This window comes from Mycteria americana, chromosome 2 (assembly GCF_035582795.1).
Source record: "Mycteria americana isolate JAX WOST 10 ecotype Jacksonville Zoo and Gardens chromosome 2, USCA_MyAme_1.0, whole genome shotgun sequence".
Taxonomy (NCBI): Eukaryota; Metazoa; Chordata; class Aves; order Ciconiiformes; family Ciconiidae; genus Mycteria; species Mycteria americana.
Window position 1 is genome coordinate 66,901,344 of NC_134366.1, and position 19,093 is coordinate 66,920,436.

Here is a 19,093-nt window from a genome sequence, read left to right on the forward strand (position 1 = left end):
GGGACAGTGAAAACCAGCTACAGCTTTCAGTGCTGGCAGCTTTCCTGTGGGCGCAATCTCTGGACGTTTCCAATTTCACTGCCGGGCACTGGGAGAGATTCATACAGAATGTTGCCCCATTACCTAGCAAAGCTTTAGTAGAGCGCGAATGTCTGTGTGGCAGCGAATGCAGTTCCAAGGGGCAGTGCAAACCAGCTACAGCTTTCAGTGCTGGCAGCTTTCCTGAGCGCGCAATCTCTGGACGTTTCCAATTTGGCAGCCGGGCTCTGCCAGAGAGAGATACAGAGTGTTGCCCGATTACGAAGCAAAGCTTTAGAACCGCGCGAACGTCTGTGTGGCAGCGAATGCAGTTCCAAGGGACAGTGAAAACCAGCTATAGCATTCAGTGCTGGCAGCTTTCCTGTGGGCGCAAGCTCTGGACATTTCCAATTTCATTGCCGGGCACTGGGAGAGAGTCATACAGAGTGTTGCTGCGTTACCTAACAAAGCTTTAGTAGAGCGCGAATATCTGTGTGGCAGCGAATGCAGTTCCAAGAGACAGTGAAAACCAGCCACAGCTTTCAGTGCTGGCTGCTTTCCTGTGGGCGCAATCTCTGGACGTTTCCAATTTGGCAGCCGGGCTCTGCCAGAGAGAGATACAGAGTGTTGCCCGATTATGAAGCAAAGCTTTAACACAGCGCGAATGTCTGTGTGGCAGCAAATGCAGTTCCAAGGGACAGTGAAAACCAGCTACAACTTTCAGTGCTGGCAGCTTTCCTGTGGGCGCAATCTCTGGACGTTTCCAATTTCACTGCCTGGCACTGGGAGAGAGTCATACAGCGTGTTGCCCCATTACCTAGCAAAGCTTTAGTAGAGCGCCAATGTCTGTGTGGCAGCGAATGCAGTTCCAAGGGACAGTGAAAACCAGCTACAGCTTTCAGTGCTGGCAGCTTTCCTGTGGGCGCAATCTCTGGATGTTTCCAATTTCACTGCCGGGCTCTGCCAGAGAGAGATACAGAGCGTTGCCCCATTACCTAGCAAAGCTTTTGTAGAGCGCGAATGTCTGTGTGGCAGCGAATGCAGTTCCAAGGGACAGTGAAAACCAGCTACAGCTTTCAGTGCTGGCAGCTTTCCTGTGGGCGCAAGCTCTGGACGTTTTCAATTTGGCAGCCGGGCTCTGCCAGAGAGAGATACAGAGTGTTGCCCCATTACCTAGCAATGCTTTTGTAGAGCGCGAATGTCTGTGTGGCAGCGAATGCAGTTCCAAGGGACAGTGAAAACCAGCTACAGCTTTCAGTGCTGGCAGCTTTCCTGTGGGCGCAATCTCTGGACGTTTCCAATTTGGCAGCCGGGCTCTGCCAGAGAGAGATACAGAGTGTTGCCCGATTACGAAGCAAAGCTTTAGCACCGCGTGAACGTCTGTGTGGCAGCGAATGTAGTTCCAAGGGACAGTGAAAACCAGCTATAGCATTCAGTGCTGGCAGCTTTCCTGTGGGCGCAATCTCTGGACGTTTCCAATTTCACTGCCGGGCACTGGGAGAGAGTCATACAGAATGTTGCTCCGTTACCTAGCAAAGCTTTAGTAGAGCGCGAATGTCTGTGTGGCAGCGAATGCAATTCCAAGGGACAGTGAAAACCAGCTACAGCTTTCAGTGCTGGCAGCTTTCCTGTGGGCGCAATCTCTGGACGTTTCCAATTTCACTGCCGGGCACTGGGAGAGATTCATACAGAATGTTGCCCCATTACCTAGCAAAGCTTTAGTAGAGCGCGAATGTCTGTGTGGCAGCGAATGCAGTTCCAAGGGGCAGTGCAAACCAGCTACAGCTTTCAGTGCTGGCAGCTTTCCTGAGCGCGCAATCTCTGGACGTTTCCAATTTGGCAGCCGGGCTCTGCCAGAGAGAGATACAGAGTGTTGCCCGATTACGAAGCAAAGCTTTAGAACCGCGCGAACGTCTGTGTGGCAGCGAATGCAGTTCCAAGGGACAGTGAAAACCAGCTATAGCATTCAGTGCTGGCAGCTTTCCTGTGGGCGCAAGCTCTGGACATTTCCAATTTCATTGCCGGGCACTGGGAGAGAGTCATACAGAGTGTTGCTGCGTTACCTAACAAAGCTTTAGTAGAGCGCGAATATCTGTGTGGCAGCGAATGCAGTTCCAAGAGACAGTGAAAACCAGCCACAGCTTTCAGTGCTGGCTGCTTTCCTGTGGGCGCAATCTCTGGACGTTTCCAATTTGGCAGCCGGGCTCTGCCAGAGAGAGATACAGAGTGTTGCCCGATTATGAAGCAAAGCTTTAACACAGCGCGAATGTCTGTGTGGCAGCAAATGCAGTTCCAAGGGACAGTGAAAACCAGCTACAACTTTCAGTGCTGGCAGCTTTCCTGTGGGCGCAATCTCTGGACGTTTCCAATTTCACTGCCTGGCACTGGGAGAGAGTCATACAGCGTGTTGCCCCATTACCTAGCAAAGCTTTAGTAGAGCGCCAATGTCTGTGTGGCAGCGAATGCAGTTCCAAGGGACAGTGAAAACCAGCTACAGCTTTCAGTGCTGGCAGCTTTCCTGTGGGCGCAATCTCTGGATGTTTCCAATTTCACTGCCGGGCTCTGCCAGAGAGAGATACAGAGCGTTGCCCCATTACCTAGCAAAGCTTTTGTAGAGCGCGAATGTCTGTGTGGCAGCGAATGCAGTTCCAAGGGACAGTGAAAACCAGCTACAGCTTTCAGTGCTGGCAGCTTTCCTGTGGGCGCAAGCTCTGGACGTTTTCAATTTGGCAGCCGGGCTCTGCCAGAGAGAGATACAGAGTGTTGCCCCATTACCTAGCAATGCTTTTGTAGAGCGCGAATGTCTGTGTGGCAGCGAATGCAGTTCCAAGGGACAGTGAAAACCAGCTACAGCTTTCAGTGCTGGCAGCTTTCCTGTGGGCGCAATCTCTGGACGTTTCCAATTTCACTGCCGCGCTCTGTCAGAGAGAGATACAGAGTGTTGCCCCATTACCTAGCAAAGCTTTTGTAGAGCGCGAATGTCTGTGTGGCAGCGAATGCAGTTCCAAGGGAGAGTGAAAACCAGCTACAGCTTTCAGTGCTGGCAGCTTTCCTGTGGGCGCAATGTCTGGACGTTTCCAATTTGGCAGCCGGGCTCTGCCAGAGAGAGATACAGAGTGTTGCCCGATTACGAAGCAAAGCTTTAGCACCGCGTGAGCGTCTGTGTGGCAGCGAATGTAGTTCCAAGGGACAGTGAAAACCAGCTATAGCATTCAGTGCTGGCAGCTTTCCTGTGGGCGCAATCTCTGGACGTTTCCAATTTCACTGCCGGGCACTGGGAGAGAGTCATACAGAATGTTGCTCCGTTACCTAGCAAAGCTTTAGTAGAGCGCGAATGTCTGTGTGGCAGCGAATGCAATTCCAAGGGACAGTGAAAACCAGCTACAGCTTTCAGTGCTGGCAGCTTTCCTGTGGGCGCAATCTCTGGACGTTTCCAATTTCACTGCCGGGCACTGGGAGAGATTCATACAGAATGTTGCCCCATTACCTAGCAAAGCTTTAGTAGAGCGCGAATGTCTGTGTGGCAGCGAATGCAGTTCCAAGGCACAGTGCAAACCAGCCACAGCTTTCAGTGCTGGCTGCTTTCCTGTGGGCACAATCTCTGGACGTTTCCAATTTGGCAGCCGGGCTCTGCCAGAGAGAGATACAGAGTGTTGCCCGATTACGAAGCAAAGCTTTAGAACCGCGCGAACGTCTGTGTGGCAGCGAATGCAGTTCCAAGGGACAGTGAAAACCAGCTATAGCATTCAGTGCTGGCAGCTTTCCTGTGGGCGCAATCTCTGGACGTTTCCAATTTCACTGCCGGGCTCTGTCAGAGAGACATACAGAGTGTTGCCCCATTACCTAGCAAAGCTTTTGTAGAGCGGGAATGTCTGTGTGGCAGCGAATGCAGTTCCAAGGGACAGTGAAAACCAGCTACAGCTTTCAGTGCTGGCAGCTTTCCTGTGGGCGCAAGCTCGGGTCGTTTCCAATCTGGCAGCCGGGCTCTGTCACAGAGAGATACAGCGTGTTGCCCCATTACGTAGCAAAGCTTTAGTAGAGCGCGAATATCTGTGTGGCAGCGAATGCAGTTCCAAGAGACAGTGAAAACCAGCTACAGCTTTCAGTGCTGGCTGCTTTCCTGTGGGCGCAATCTCTGGACGTTTCCAATTTGGCAGCCGGGCTCTGCCAGAGAGAGATACAGAGTGTTGCCCGATTATGAAGCAAAGCTTTAACACAGCGCGAATGTCTGTGTGGCAGCAAATGCAGTTCCAAGGGACAGTGAAAACCAGCTACAGCTTTCAGTGCTGGCAGTTTTCCTGTGGGCGCAATCTCTGGACGTTTCCAATTTGGCAGCCGGGCTCTGCCAGAGAGAGATACAGAGTGTTGCCCGATTACGAAGCAAAGCTTTAGCACCGCGTGAACGTCTGTGTGGCAGCGAATGCAGTTCCAAGGGACAGTGAAAACCAGCTATAGCATTCAGTGCTGGCAGCTTTCCTGTGGGCGCAATCTCTGGACGTTTCCAATTTCACTGCCGGGCACTGGGAGAGATTCATACAGAATTTTGCCCCATTACCTAGCAAAGCTTTAGTAGAGCGCGAATGTCTGTGTGGCAGCGAATGCAGTTCCAAGGCACAGTGCAAACCAGCCACAGCTTTCAGTGCTGGCTGCTTTCCTGTGGGCGCAATCTCTGGACGTTTCCAATTTGGCAGCCGGGCTCTGCCAGAGAGAGATACAGAGTGTTGCCCGATTACGAAGCAAAGCTTTAGAACCGCGCGAACGTCTGTGTGGCAGCGAATGCATTTCCAAGGGACAGTGAAAACCAGCTATAGCATTCAGTGCTGGCAGCTTTCCTGTGGGCGCAATCTCTGGACGTTTCCAATTTCACTGCCGGGCACTGGGAGAGAGTCATACAGAGTGTTGCTGCGTTACCTAGCAAAGCTTTAGTAGAGCGCGAATGTCTGTGTGGCAGCTAATGCAGTTCCAAGGGACAGTGAAAACCAGCTACAGCTTTCAGTGCTGGCAGCTTTCCTGTGGGCGCAAGCTCTGGTCCTTTCCAATCTGGCAACCGGGCTCTGTCACAGAGAGATACAGCGTGTTGCCCCATTACCTAGCAAAGCTTTAGTAGAGCGCGAATATCTGTGTGGCAGCGAATGCAGTTCCAAGAGACAGTGAAAACCAGCCACAGCTTTCAGTGCTGGCTGCTTTCCTGTGGGCGCAATCTCTGGACGTTTCCAATTTGGCAGCCGGGCTCTGCCAGAGAGAGATACAGAGTGTTGCCCGATTATGAAGCAAAGCTTTAACACAGCGCGAATGTCTGTGTGGCAGCGAATGCAGTTCCAAGGGACAGTGAAAACCAGCTACAGCTTTCAGTGCTGGCAGCTTTCCTGTGGGCGCAATCTCTGGACGTTTCCAATTTCACTGCCTGGCACTGGGAGAGAGTCATACAGCGTGTTGCCCCATTACCTAGCAAAGCTTTAGTAGAGCGCCAATGTCTGTGTGGCAGCGAATGCAGTTCCAAGGGACAGTGAAAACCAGCTACAGCTTTCAGTGCTGGCAGCTTTCCTGTGGGCGCAATCTCTGGACGTTTCCAATTTCACTGCCTGGCACTGGGAGAGAGTCAAACAGAGTGTTGCCCATTACCTAGCAAAGCTTTAGCAGAGCGCGAATGTCTGTGTGGCAGCGAATGCAGTTCCAAGGGACAGTGAAAACCAGCTACAGCTTTCAGTGCTGGCAGCTTTCCTGTGGGCGCAATCTCTGGACGTTTTCAATTTGGCAGCCGGGCTCTGCCAGAGAGAGATACAGAGTGTTGCCCCATTACCTAGCAATGATTTGTAGAGCGCGAATGTCTGTGTGGCAGCGAATGCAGTTCCAAGGGACAGTGAAAACCAGCTACAGCTTTCAGTGCTGGCAGCTTTCCTGTGGGCGCAATCTCTGGACGTTTCCAATTTCACTGCCGGGCTCTGTCAGAGAGAGATAAAGAGTGTTGCCCCATTACCTAGCAAAGCTTTTGTAGAGCGAGAATGTCTGTGTGGCAGCGAATGCAGTTCCAAGGGACAGTGAAAACCAGCTACAGCTTTCAGTGCTGGCAGCTTTCCTGTGGGCGCAAGCTCTGGTCGTTTCCAATCTGGCAGCCGGGCTCTGTCACAGAGAGATACAGCGTGTTGCCCCATTACCTAGCAAAGCTTTAGTAGAGCGCGAATATCTGTGTGGCAGCGAATGCAGTTGCAAGAGACAGTGAAAACCAGCCACAGCTTTCAGTGCTGGCTGCTTTCCTGTGGGCGCAATCTCTGGACGTTTCCAATTTGGCAGCCGGGCTCTGCCAGAGAGAGATACAGAGTGTTGCCCGATTATGAAGCAAAGCTTTAACACAGCGCGAATGTCTGTGTGGCAGCAAATGCAGTTCCAAGGGACAGTGAAAACCAGCTACAGCTTTCAGTGCTGGCAGCTTTCCTGTGGGCGCAATCTCTGGACGTTTCCAATTTGGCAGCCGGGCTCTGCCAGAGAGAGATACAGAGTGTTGCCCGATTACGAAGCAAAGCTTTAGCACCGCGTGAACGTCTGTGTGGCAGCGAATGTAGTTCCAAGGGACAGTGAAAACCAGCTATAGCATTCAGTGCTGGCAGCTTTCCTGTGGGCGCAATCTCTGGACGTTTCCAATTTCACTGCCGGGCACTGGGAGAGAGTCATACAGAATGTTGCTCCGTTACCTAGCAAAGCTTTAGTAGAGCGCGAATGTCTGTGTGGCAGCGAATGCAATTCCAAGGGACAGTGAAAACCAGCTACAGCTTTCAGTGCTGGCAGCTTTCCTGTGGGCGCAATCTCTGGACGTTTCCAATTTCACTGCCGGGCACTGGGAGAGATTCATACAGAATGTTGCCCCATTACCTAGCAAAGCTTTAGTAGAGCGCGAATGTCTGTGTGGCAGCGAATGCAGTTCCAAGGGGCAGTGCAAACCAGCTACAGCTTTCAGTGCTGGCAGCTTTCCTGAGCGCGCAATCTCTGGACGTTTCCAATTTGGCAGCCGGGCTCTGCCAGAGAGAGATACAGAGTGTTGCCCGATTACGAAGCAAAGCTTTAGAACCGCGCGAACGTCTGTGTGGCAGCGAATGCAGTTCCAAGGGACAGTGAAAACCAGCTATAGCATTCAGTGCTGGCAGCTTTCCTGTGGGCGCAAGCTCTGGACATTTCCAATTTCATTGCCGGGCACTGGGAGAGAGTCATACAGAGTGTTGCTGCGTTACCTAACAAAGCTTTAGTAGAGCGCGAATATCTGTGTGGCAGCGAATGCAGTTCCAAGAGACAGTGAAAACCAGCCACAGCTTTCAGTGCTGGCTGCTTTCCTGTGGGCGCAATCTCTGGACGTTTCCAATTTGGCAGCCGGGCTCTGCCAGAGAGAGATACAGAGTGTTGCCCGATTATGAAGCAAAGCTTTAACACAGCGCGAATGTCTGTGTGGCAGCAAATGCAGTTCCAAGGGACAGTGAAAACCAGCTACAACTTTCAGTGCTGGCAGCTTTCCTGTGGGCGCAATCTCTGGACGTTTCCAATTTCACTGCCTGGCACTGGGAGAGAGTCATACAGCGTGTTGCCCCATTACCTAGCAAAGCTTTAGTAGAGCGCCAATGTCTGTGTGGCAGCGAATGCAGTTCCAAGGGACAGTGAAAACCAGCTACAGCTTTCAGTGCTGGCAGCTTTCCTGTGGGCGCAATCTCTGGATGTTTCCAATTTCACTGCCGGGCTCTGCCAGAGAGAGATACAGAGCGTTGCCCCATTACCTAGCAAAGCTTTTGTAGAGCGCGAATGTCTGTGTGGCAGCGAATGCAGTTCCAAGGGACAGTGAAAACCAGCTACAGCTTTCAGTGCTGGCAGCTTTCCTGTGGGCGCAAGCTCTGGACGTTTTCAATTTGGCAGCCGGGCTCTGCCAGAGAGAGATACAGAGTGTTGCCCCATTACCTAGCAATGCTTTTGTAGAGCGCGAATGTCTGTGTGGCAGCGAATGCAGTTCCAAGGGACAGTGAAAACCAGCTACAGCTTTCAGTGCTGGCAGCTTTCCTGTGGGCGCAATCTCTGGACGTTTCCAATTTCACTGCCGCGCTCTGTCAGAGAGAGATACAGAGTGTTGCCCCATTACCTAGCAAAGCTTTAGAACCGCGCGAATGTCTGTGTGGCAGCGAATGCAGTTCCAAGGGAGAGTGAAAACCAGCTACAGCTTTCAGTGCTGGCAGCTTTCCTGTGGGCGCAATGTCTGGACGTTTCCAATTTGGCAGCCGGGCTCTGCCAGAGAGAGATACAGAGTGTTGCCCGATTACGAAGCAAAGCTTTAGCACCGCGCGAACGTCTGTGTGGCAGCGAATGTAGTTCCAAGGGACAGTGAAAACCAGCTATAGCATTCAGTGCTGGCAGCTTTCCTGTGGGCGCAATCTCTGGACGTTTCCAATTTCACTGCCGGGCACTGGGAGAGAGTCATACAGAATGTTGCTCCGTTACCTAGCAAAGCTTTAGTAGAGCGCGAATGTCTGTGTGGCAGCGAATGCAATTCCAAGGGACAGTGAAAACCAGCTACAGCTTTCAGTGCTGGCAGCTTTCCTGTGGGCGCAATCTCTGGACGTTTCCAATTTCACTGCCGGGCACTGGGAGAGATTCATACAGAATGTTGCCCCATTACCTAGCAAAGCTTTAGTAGAGCGCGAATGTCTGTGTGGCAGCGAATGCAGTTCCAAGGCACAGTGCAAACCAGCCACAGCTTTCAGTGCTGGCTGCTTTCCTGTGGGCACAATCTCTGGACGTTTCCAATTTGGCAGCCGGGCTCTGCCAGAGAGAGATACAGAGTGTTGCCCGATTACGAAGCAAAGCTTTAGAACCGCGCGAACGTCTGTGTGGCAGCGAATGCAGTTCCAAGGGACAGTGAAAACCAGCTATAGCATTCAGTGCTGGCAGCTTTCCTGTGGGCGCAATCTCTGGACGTTTCCAATTTCACTGCCGGGCTCTGTCAGAGAGAGATACAGAGTGTTGCCCCATTACCTAGCAAAGCTTTTGTAGAGCGCGAATGTCTGTGTGGCAGCGAATGCAGTTCCAAGGGACAGTGAAAACCAGCTACAGCTTTCAGTGCTGGCAGCTTTCCTGTGGGCGCAAGCTCGGGTCGTTTCCAATCTGGCAGCCGGGCTCTGTCACAGAGAGATACAGCGTGTTGCCCCATTACCTAGCAAAGCTTTAGTAGAGCGCGAATATCTGTGTGGCAGCGAATGCAGTTCCAAGAGACAGTGAAAACCAGCCACAGCTTTCAGTGCTGGCTGCTTTCCTGTGGGCGCAATCTCTGGACGTTTCCAATTTGGCAGCCGGGCTCTGCCAGAGAGAGATACAGAGTGTTGCCCGATTATGAAGCAAAGCTTTAACACAGCGCGAATGTCTGTGTGGCAGCAAATGCAGTTCCAAGGGACAGTGAAAACCAGCTACAGCTTTCAGTGCTGGCAGTTTTCCTGTGGGCGCAATCTCTGGACGTTTCCAATTTGGCAGCCGGGCTCTGCCAGAGAGAGATACAGAGTGTTGCCCGATTACGAAGCAAAGCTTTAGCACCGCGTGAACGTCTGTGTGGCAGCGAATGCAGTTCCAAGGGACAGTGAAAACCAGCTATAGCATTCAGTGCTGGCAGCTTTCCTGTGGGCGCAATCTCTGGACGTTTCCAATTTCACTGCCGGGCACTGGGAGAGAGTCATACAGAATGTTGCTCCGTTACCTAGCAAAGCTTTAGTAGAGCGCGAATGTCTGTGTGGCAGCGAATGCAATTCCAAGGGACAGTGAAAACCAGCTACAGCTTTCAGTGCTGGCAGCTTTCCTGTGGGCGCAATCTCTGGACGTTTCCAATTTCACTGCCGGGCACTGGGAGAGAGTCATACAGAGTGTTGCTGCGTTACCTAGCAAAGCTTTAGTAGAGCGCGAATGTCTGTGTGGCAGCTAATGCAGTTCCAAGGGACAGTGAAAACCAGCTACAGCTTTCAGTGCTGGCAGCTTTCCTGTGGGCGCAATCTCTGGACGTTTCCAATTTGGCAGCCGGGCTCTGCCAGAGAGAGATACAGAGTGTTGCCCGATTATGAAGCAAAGCTTTAACACAGCGCGAATGTCTGTGTGGCAGCGAATGCAGTTCCAAGGGACAGTGAAAACCAGCTACAGCTTTCAGTGCTGGCAGCTTTCCTGTGGGCGCAATCTCTGGACGTTTCCAATTTCACTGCCTGGCACTGGGAGAGAGTCATACAGCGTGTTGCCCCATTACCTAGCAAAGCTTTAATAGAGCGCCAATGTCTGTGTGGCAGCGAATGCAGTTCCAAGGGACAGTGAAAACAAGCTACAGCTTTCAGTGCTGGCAGCTTTCCTGTGGGCGCAATCTCTGGATGTTTCCAATTTCACTGCCGGGCTCTGCCAGAGAGAGATACAGAGCGTTGCCCCATTACCTAGCAAAGCTTTTGTAGAGCGCGAATGTCTGTGTGGCAGCGAATGCAGTTCCAAGGGACAGTGAAAACCAGCTACAGCTTTCAGTGCTGGCAGCTTTCCTGTGGGCGCAAGCTCTGGACGTTTTCAATTTGGCAGCCGGGCTCTGCCAGAGAGAGATACAGAGTGTTGCCCCATTACCTAGCAATGCTTTTGTAGAGCGCGAATGTCTGTGTGGCAGCGAATGCAGTTCCAAGGGACAGTGAAAACCAGCTACAGCTTTCAGTGCTGGCAGCTTTCCTGTGGGCGCAATCTCTGGACGTTTCCAATTTCACTGCCGGGCTCTGTCAGAGAGAGATACAGAGTGTTGCCCCATTACCTAGCAAAGCTTTTGTAGAGCGCGAATGTCTGTGTGGCAGCGAATGCAGTTCCAAGGGACAGTGAAAACCAGCTACAGCTTTCAGTGCTGGCAGTTTTCCTGTGGGCGCAAGCTCTGGTCGTTTCCAATCTGGGAGCCGGGCTCTGTCACAGAGAGATACAGCGTGTTGCCCCATTACCTAGCAAAGCTTTAGTAGAGCGCGAATATCTGTGTGGCAGCGAATGCAGTTCCAAGAGACAGTGAAAACCAGCCACAGCTTTCAGTGCTGGCAGCTTTCCTGTGGGCGCAATCTCTGGACGTTTCCAATTTGGCAGCCGGGCTCTGCCAGAGAGAGATACAGAGTGTTGCCCGATTATGAAGCAAAGCTTTAACACAGCGCGAATGTCTGTGTGGCAGCGAATGCAGTTCCAAGGGACAGTGAAAACCAGCTACAGCTTTCAGTGCTGGCAGCTTTCCTGTGGGCGCAATCTCTGGACGTTTCCAATTTCACTGCCTGGCACTGGGAGAGAGTCATACAGATTGTTGCCCCATTACCTAGCAAAGCTTTTGTAGAGCGCGAATGTCTGTGTGGCAGCGAATGCAGTTCCAAGGGAGAGTGAAAACCAGCTACAGCTTTCAGTGCTGGCAGCTTTCCTGTGGGCGCAATCTCTGGACGTTTCCAATTTGGCAGCCGGGCTCTGCCAGAGAGAGATACAGAGTGTTGCCCGATTACGAAGCAAAGCTTTAGCACCGCGTGAGCGTCTGTGTGGCAGCGAATGTAGTTCCAAGGGACAGTGAAAACCAGCTATAGCATTCAGTGCTGGCAGCTTTCCTGTGGGCGCAATCTCTGGACGTTTCCAATTTCACTGCCGGGCACTGGGAGAGAGTCATACAGAATGTTGCTCCGTTACCTAGCAAAGCTTTAGTAGAGCGCGAATGTCTGTGTGGCAGCGAATGCAATTCCAAGGGACAGTGAAAACCAGCTACAGCTTTCAGTGCTGGCAGCTTTCCTGTGGGCGCAATCTCTGGACGTTTCCAATTTCACTGCCGGGCACTGGGAGAGATTCATACAGAATGTTGCCCCATTACCTAGCAAAGCTTTAGTAGAGCGCGAATGTCTGTGTGGCAGCGAATGCAGTTCCAAGGCACAGTGCAAACCAGCCACAGCTTTCAGTGCTGGCTGCTTTCCTGTGGGCGCAATCTCTGGACGTTTCCAATTTGGCAGCCGGGCTCTGCCAGAGAGAGATACAGAGTGTTGCCCGATTACGAAGCAAAGCTTTAGAACCGCGCGAACGTCTGTGTGGCAGCGAATGCATTTCCAAGGGACAGTGAAAACCAGCTATAGCATTCAGTGCTGGCAGCTTTCCTGTGGGCGCAATCTCTGGACGTTTCCAATTTCACTGCCGGGCACTGGGAGAGAGTCATACAGAGTGTTGCTGCGTTACCTAGCAAAGCTTTAGTAGAGCGCGAATGTCTGTGTGGCAGCTAATGCAGTTCCAAGGGACAGTGAAAACCAGCTACAGCTTTCAGTGCTGGCAGCTTTCCTGTGGGCGCAAGCTCTGGTCGTTTCCAATCTGGCAGCCGGGCTCTGTCACAGAGAGATACAGCGTGTTGCCCCATTACCTAGCAAAGCTTTAGTAGAGCGCGAATATCTGTGTGGCAGCGAATGCAGTTCCAAGGCACAGTGAAAACCAGCCACAGCTTTCAGTGCTGGCTGCTTTCCTGTGGGCGCAATCTCTGGACGTTTCCAATTTGGCAGCCGGGCTCTGCCAGAGAGAGATACAGAGTGTTGCCCGATTATGAAGCAAAGCTTTAACACAGCGCGAATGTCTGTGTGGCAGCGAATGCAGTTCCAAGGGACAGTGAAAACCAGCTACAGCTTTCAGTGCTGGCAGCTTTCCTGTGGGCGCAATCTCTGGACGTTTCCAATTTCACTGCCTGGCACTGGGAGAGAGTCATACAGCGTGTTGCCCCATTACCTAGCAAAGCTTTAGTAGAGCGCCAATGTCTGTGTGGCAGCGAATGCAGTTCCAAGGGACAGTGAAAACCAGCTACAGCTTTCAGTGCTGGCAGCTTTCCTGTGGGCGCAATCTCTGGATGTTTCCAATTTCACTGCCGGGCTCTGCCAGAGAGAGATACAGAGCGTTGCCCCATTACCTAGCAAAGCTTTTGTAGAGCGCGAATGTCTGTGTGGCAGCGAATGCAGTTCCAAGGGACAGTGAAAAACAGCTACAGCTTTCAGTGCAGGCAGATTTCCCGTGGGCGCAAGCTCTGGACGTTTCCAATTTCACTGCGGGGCAACGGGAGAGAGTCATACAGCGTGTTGCCCCATTACGTAGCAAAGCTTTTGTAGAGCGCGAATATCTGTGTGGCAGCGAATGCAGTTCCAAGGGACAGTGAAAACCAGCTACAGCTTTCAGTGCTGGCAGCTTTCCTGTGGGCGCAATCTCTGGACGTTTCCAATTTGGCAGCCGGGCTCTGCCAGAGAGAGATACAGAGTGTTGCCCGATTACGAAGCAAAGCTTTAGCACCGCGTGAACGTGTGTGTGGCAGCGAATGTAGTTCCAAGGGACAGTGAAAACCAGCTATAGCATTCAGTGCTGGCAGCTTTCCTGTGGGCGCAATCTCTGGACGTTTCCAATTTCACTGCCGGGCACTGGGAGAGAGTCATACAGAATGTTGCTCCGTTACCTAGCAAAGCTTTAGTAGAGCGCGAATGTCTGTGTGGCAGCGAATGCAGTTCCAAGGGACAGTGAAAACCAGCTACAGCTTTCAGTGCTGGCAGCTTTCCTGTGGGCGCAATCTCTGGACGTTTCCAATTTCACTGCCGGGCACTGGGAGAGATTCATACAGAATGTTACCCCATTACCTAGCAAAGCTTTAGTAGAGCGCGAATGTCTGTGTGGCAGCGAATGCAGTTCCAAGGCACAGTGCAAACCAGCCACAGCTTTCAGTGCTGTCTGCTTTCCTGTGGGCACAATCTCTGGACGTTTCCAATTTGGCAGCCGGGCTCTGCCAGAGAGAGATACAGAGTGTTGCCCGATTACGAAGCAAAGCTTTAGAACCGCGCGAACGTCTGTGTGGCAGCGAATGCAGTTCCAAGGGACAGTGAAAACCAGCTATAGCATTCAGTGCTGGCAGCTTTCCTGTGGGCGCAATCTCTGGACGTTTCCAATTTCACTGCCGGGCTCTGTCAGAGAGAGATACAGAGTGTTGCCCCATTACCTAGCAAAGCTTTTGTAGAGCGCGAATGTCTGTGTGGCAGCGAATGCAGTTCCAAGGGACAGTGAAAACCAGCTACAGCTTTCAGTGCTGGCAGCTTTCCTGTGGGCGCAAGCTCGGGTCGTTTCCAATCTGGCAGCCGGGCTCTGTCACAGAGAGATACAGCGTGTTGCCCCATTACCTAGCAAAGCTTTAGTAGAGCGCGAATATCTGTGTGGCAGCGAATGCAGTTCCAAGAGACAGTGAAAACCAGCCACAGCTTTCAGTGCTGGCTGCTTTCCTGTGGGCGCAATCTCTGGACGTTTCCAATTTGGCAGCCGGGCTCTGCCAGAGAGAGATACAGAGTGTTGCCCGATTATGAAGCAAAGCTTTAACACAGCGCGAATGTCTGTGTGGCAGCAAATGCAGTTCCAAGGGACAGTGAAAACCAGCTACAGCTTTCAGTGCTGGCAGTTTTCCTGTGGGCGCAATCTCTGGACGTTTCCAATTTGGCAGCCGGGCTCTGCCAGAGAGAGATACAGAGTGTTGCCCGATTACGAAGCAAAGCTTTAGCACCGCGTGAACGTCTGTGTGGCAGCGAATGCAGTTCCAAGGGACAGTGAAAACCAGCTATAGCATTCAGTGCTGGCAGCTTTCCTGTGGGCGCAATCTCTGGACGTTTCCAATTTCACTGCCGGGCACTGGGAGAGAGTCATACAGAATGTTGCTCCGTTACCTAGCAAAGCTTTAGTAGAGCGCGAATGTCTGTGTGGCAGCGAATGCAATTCCAAGGGACAGTGAAAACCAGCTACAGCTTTCAGTGCTGGCAGCTTTCCTGTGGGCGCAATCTCTGGACGTTTCCAATTTCACTGCCGGGCACTGGGAGAGAGTCATACAGAGTGTTGCTGCGTTACCTAGCAAAGCTTTAGTAGAGCGCGAATGTCTGTGTGGCAGCTAATGCAGTTCCAAGGGACAGTGAAAACCAGCTACAGCTTTCAGTGCTGGCAGCTTTCCTGTGGGCGCAAGCTCTGGTCGTTTCCAATCTGGCAGCCGGGCTCTGTCACAGAGAGATACAGCGTGTTGCCCCATTACCTAGCAAAGCTTTAGTAGAGCGCGAATATCTGTGTGGCAGCGAATGCAGTTCCAAGAGACAGTGAAAACCAGCTAAAGCTTTCAGTGCTGGCAGCTTTCCTGTGGGCGCAATCTCTGGACGTTTCCAATTTGGCAGCCGGGCTCTGCCAGAGAGAGATACAGAGTGTTGCCCGATTATGAAGCAAAGCTTTAACACAGCGCGAATGTCTGTGTGGCAGCGAATGCAGTTCCAAGGGACAGTGAAAACCAGCTACAGCTTTCAGTGCTGGCAGCTTTCCTGTGGGCGCAATCTCTGGACGTTTCCAATTTCACTGCCTGGCACTGGGAGAGAGTCATACAGCGTGTTGCCCCATTACCTAGCAAAGCTTTAATAGAGCGCCAATGTCTGTGTGGCAGCGAATGCAGTTCCAAGGGACAGTGAAAACCAGCTACAGCTTTCAGTGCTGGCAGCTTTCCTGTGGGCGCAATCTCTGGATGTTTCCAATTTCACTGCCGGGCTCTGCCAGAGAGAGATACAGAGCGTTGCCCCATTACCTAGCAAAGCTTTTGTAGAGCGCGAATGTCTGTGTGGCAGCGAATGCAGTTCCAAGGGACAGTGAAAACCAGCTACAGCTTTCAGTGCTGGCAGCTTTCCTGTGGGCGCAAGCTCTGGACGTTTTCAATTTGGCAGCCGGGCTCTGCCAGAGAGAGATACAGAGTGTTGCCCCATTACCTAGCAATGCTTTTGTAGAGCGCGAATGTCTGTGTGGCAGCGAATGCAGTTCCAAGGGACAGTGAAAACCAGCTACAGCTTTCAGTGCTGGCAGCTTTCCTGTGGGCGCAATCTCTGGACGTTTCCAATTTCACTGCCTGGCACTGGGAGAGAGTCATACAGATTGTTGCCCCATTACCTAGCAAAGCTTTTGTAGAGCGCGAATGTCTGTGTGGCAGCGAATGCAGTTCCAAGGGAGAGTGAAAACCAGCTACAGCTTTCAGTGCTGGCAGCTTTCCTGTGGGCGCAATCTCTGGACGTTTCCAATTTGGCAGCCGGGCTCTGCCAGAGAGAGATACAGAGTGTTGCCCGATTACGAAGCAAAGCTTTAGCACCGCGTGAGCGTCTGTGTGGCAGCGAATGTAGTTCCAAGGGACAGTGAAAACCAGCTATAGCATTCAGTGCTGGCAGCTTTCCTGTGGGCGCAATCTCTGGACGTTTCCAATTTCACTGCCGGGCACTGGGAGAGAGTCATACAGAATGTTGCTCCGTTACCTAGCAAAGCTTTAGTAGAGCGCGAATGTCTGTGTGGCAGCGAATGCAATTCCAAGGGACAGTGAAAACCAGCTACAGCTTTCAGTGCTGGCAGCTTTCCTGTGGGCGCAATCTCTGGACGTTTCCAATTTCACTGCCGGGCACTGGGAGAGATTCATACAGAATGTTGCCCCATTACCTAGCAAAGCTTTAGTAGAGCGCGAATGTCTGTGTGGCAGCGAATGCAGTTCCAAGGCACAGTGCAAACCAGCCACAGCTTTCAGTGCTGGCTGCTTTCCTGTGGGCGCAATCTCTGGACGTTTCCAATTTGGCAGCCGGGCTCTGCCAGAGAGAGATACAGAGTGTTGCCCGATTACGAAGCAAAGCTTTAGAACCGCGCGAACGTCTGTGTGGCAGCGAATGCATTTCCAAGGGACAGTGAAAACCAGCTATAGCATTCAGTGCTGGCAGCTTTCCTGTGGGCGCAATCTCTGGACGTTTCCAATTTCACTGCCGGGCACTGGGAGAGAGTCATACAGAGTGTTGCTGCGTTACCTAGCAAAGCTTTAGTAGAGCGCGAATGTCTGTGTGGCAGCTAATGCAGTTCCAAGGGACAGTGAAAACCAGCTACAGCTTTCAGTGCTGGCAGCTTTCCTGTGGGCGCAAGCTCTGGTCGTTTCCAATCTGGCAGCCGGGCTCTGTCACAGAGAGATACAGCGTGTTGCCCCATTACCTAGCAAAGCTTTAGTAGAGCGCGAATATCTGTGTGGCAGCGAATGCAGTTCCAAGAGACAGTGAAAACCAGCCACAGCTTTCAGTGCTGGCTGCTTTCCTGTGGGCGCAATCTCTGGACGTTTCCAATTTGGCAGCCGGGCTCTGCCAGAGAGAGATACAGAGTGTTGCCCGATTATGAAGCAAAGCTTTAACACAGCGCGAATGTCTGTGTGGCAGCGAATGCAGTTCCAAGGGACAGTGAAAACCAGCTACAGCTTTCAGTGCTGGCAGCTTTCCTGTGGGCGCAATCTCTGGACGTTTCCAATTTCACTGCCTGGCACTGGGAGAGAGTCATACAGCGTGTTGCCCCATTACCTAGCAAAGCTTTAGTAGAGCGCCAATGTCTGTGTGGCAGCGAATGCAGTTCCAAGGGACAGTGAAAAACAGCTACAGCTTTCAGTGCAGGCAGATTTCCCGTGGGCGCAAGCTCTGGACGTTTCCAATTTCACTGCGGGGCAACGGGAGAGAGTCATACAGCGTGTTGCCCCATTACGTAGCAAAGCTTTTGTAGAGCGCGAATATCTGTGTGGCAGCGAATGCAGTTCCAAGGGACAGTGAAAACCAGCTACAGCTTTCAGTGCTGGCAGCTTTCCTGTGGGCGCAATCTCTGGACGTTTCCAATTTGGCAGCCGGGCTCTGCCAGAGAGAGATACAGAGTGTTGCCCGATTACGAAGCAAAGCTTTAGCACCGCGTGAACGTGTGTGTGGCAGCGAATGTAGTTCCAAGGGACAGTGAAAACCAGCTATAGCATTCAGTGCTGGCAGCTTTCCTGTGGGCGCAATCTCTGGACGTTTCCAATTTCACTGCCGGGCACTGGGAGAGAGTCATACAGAATGTTGCTCCGTTACCTAGCAAAGCTTTAGTAGAGCGCGAATGTCTGTGTGGCAGCGAATGCAGTTCCAAGGGACAGTGAAAACCAGCTACAGCTTTCAGTGCTGGCAGCTTTCCTGTGGGCGCAATCTCTGGACGTTTCCAATTTCACTGCCGGGCACTGGGAGAGATTCATACAGAATGTTGCCCCTTATACCAAGCAATGCTTTAGCAGAGCGCGAATGTCTGTGTGGCAGCGAATGCAGTTGCAAGGGACAGCGAAAACCAGCCACAGCTTTCAGTGCTGGCTGCTTTCCTGTGGGCGCAATCTCTGGACGTTTCCAATTTGGCAGCCGGGCTCTGCCACAGAGAGATACAGAGTGTTGCCCGATTACGAAGCAAAGCTTTAGAACCGCGCGAACGTCTGTGTGGCAGCGAATGCAGTTCCAAGGGACAGTGAAAACCAGCTATAGCATTCAGTGCTGGCAGCTTTCCTGTGGGCGCAATCTCTGGACGTTTGCAATTTCACTGCCGGGCACTGGGAGAGAGTCATACAGAGTGTTGCTGCGTTACCTAGCAAAGCTTTAGTAGAGCGCGAATGTCTGTGTGGCAGCTAATGCAGTTCCAAGGCACAGTGAAAACCAGCTACAGCTTTCAGTGCTGGCAGCTTTCCTGTGGGTGCAATCTCTGGACGTTTCCAATTTCACTGCCGGGCTCTGCCAGAGAGAGATACAGAGTGTTGCCCCATTACCTAGTAAAGCTTTTGTAGAGCGCGAATGTCTGTGTGGCAGCGAATGCAGTTCCAAGGGACAGTGAAAACCAGCTACAGCTTTCAGTGCTGGCAGCTTTCCTGTGGGCGCAGTCTCTGGACGTTTCCAATTTCACTGCCTGGCACTGGGAGAGAGTCATACAGATTGTTGCCCCATTACCTAGGAAAGCTTTTGTAGAGCGCGAATGTCTGTGTGGCAGCGAATGCAGTTCCAAGGGACAGTGAAAACCAGCTACAGCTTTCAGTGCTGGCAGCTTTCCTGTGGGCGCAATCTCTGGACGTTTCCAATTTGGCAGCCGGGCTCTGCCAGAGAGAGATACAGAGTGTTGCCCCATTACGAAGCAAAGCTTTAGCACCGCGTGAACGTCTGTGTGGCAGCGAATGTAGTTCCAAGGGACAGTGAAAACCATCTATAGCATTCAGTGCTGGCAGCTTTCCTGT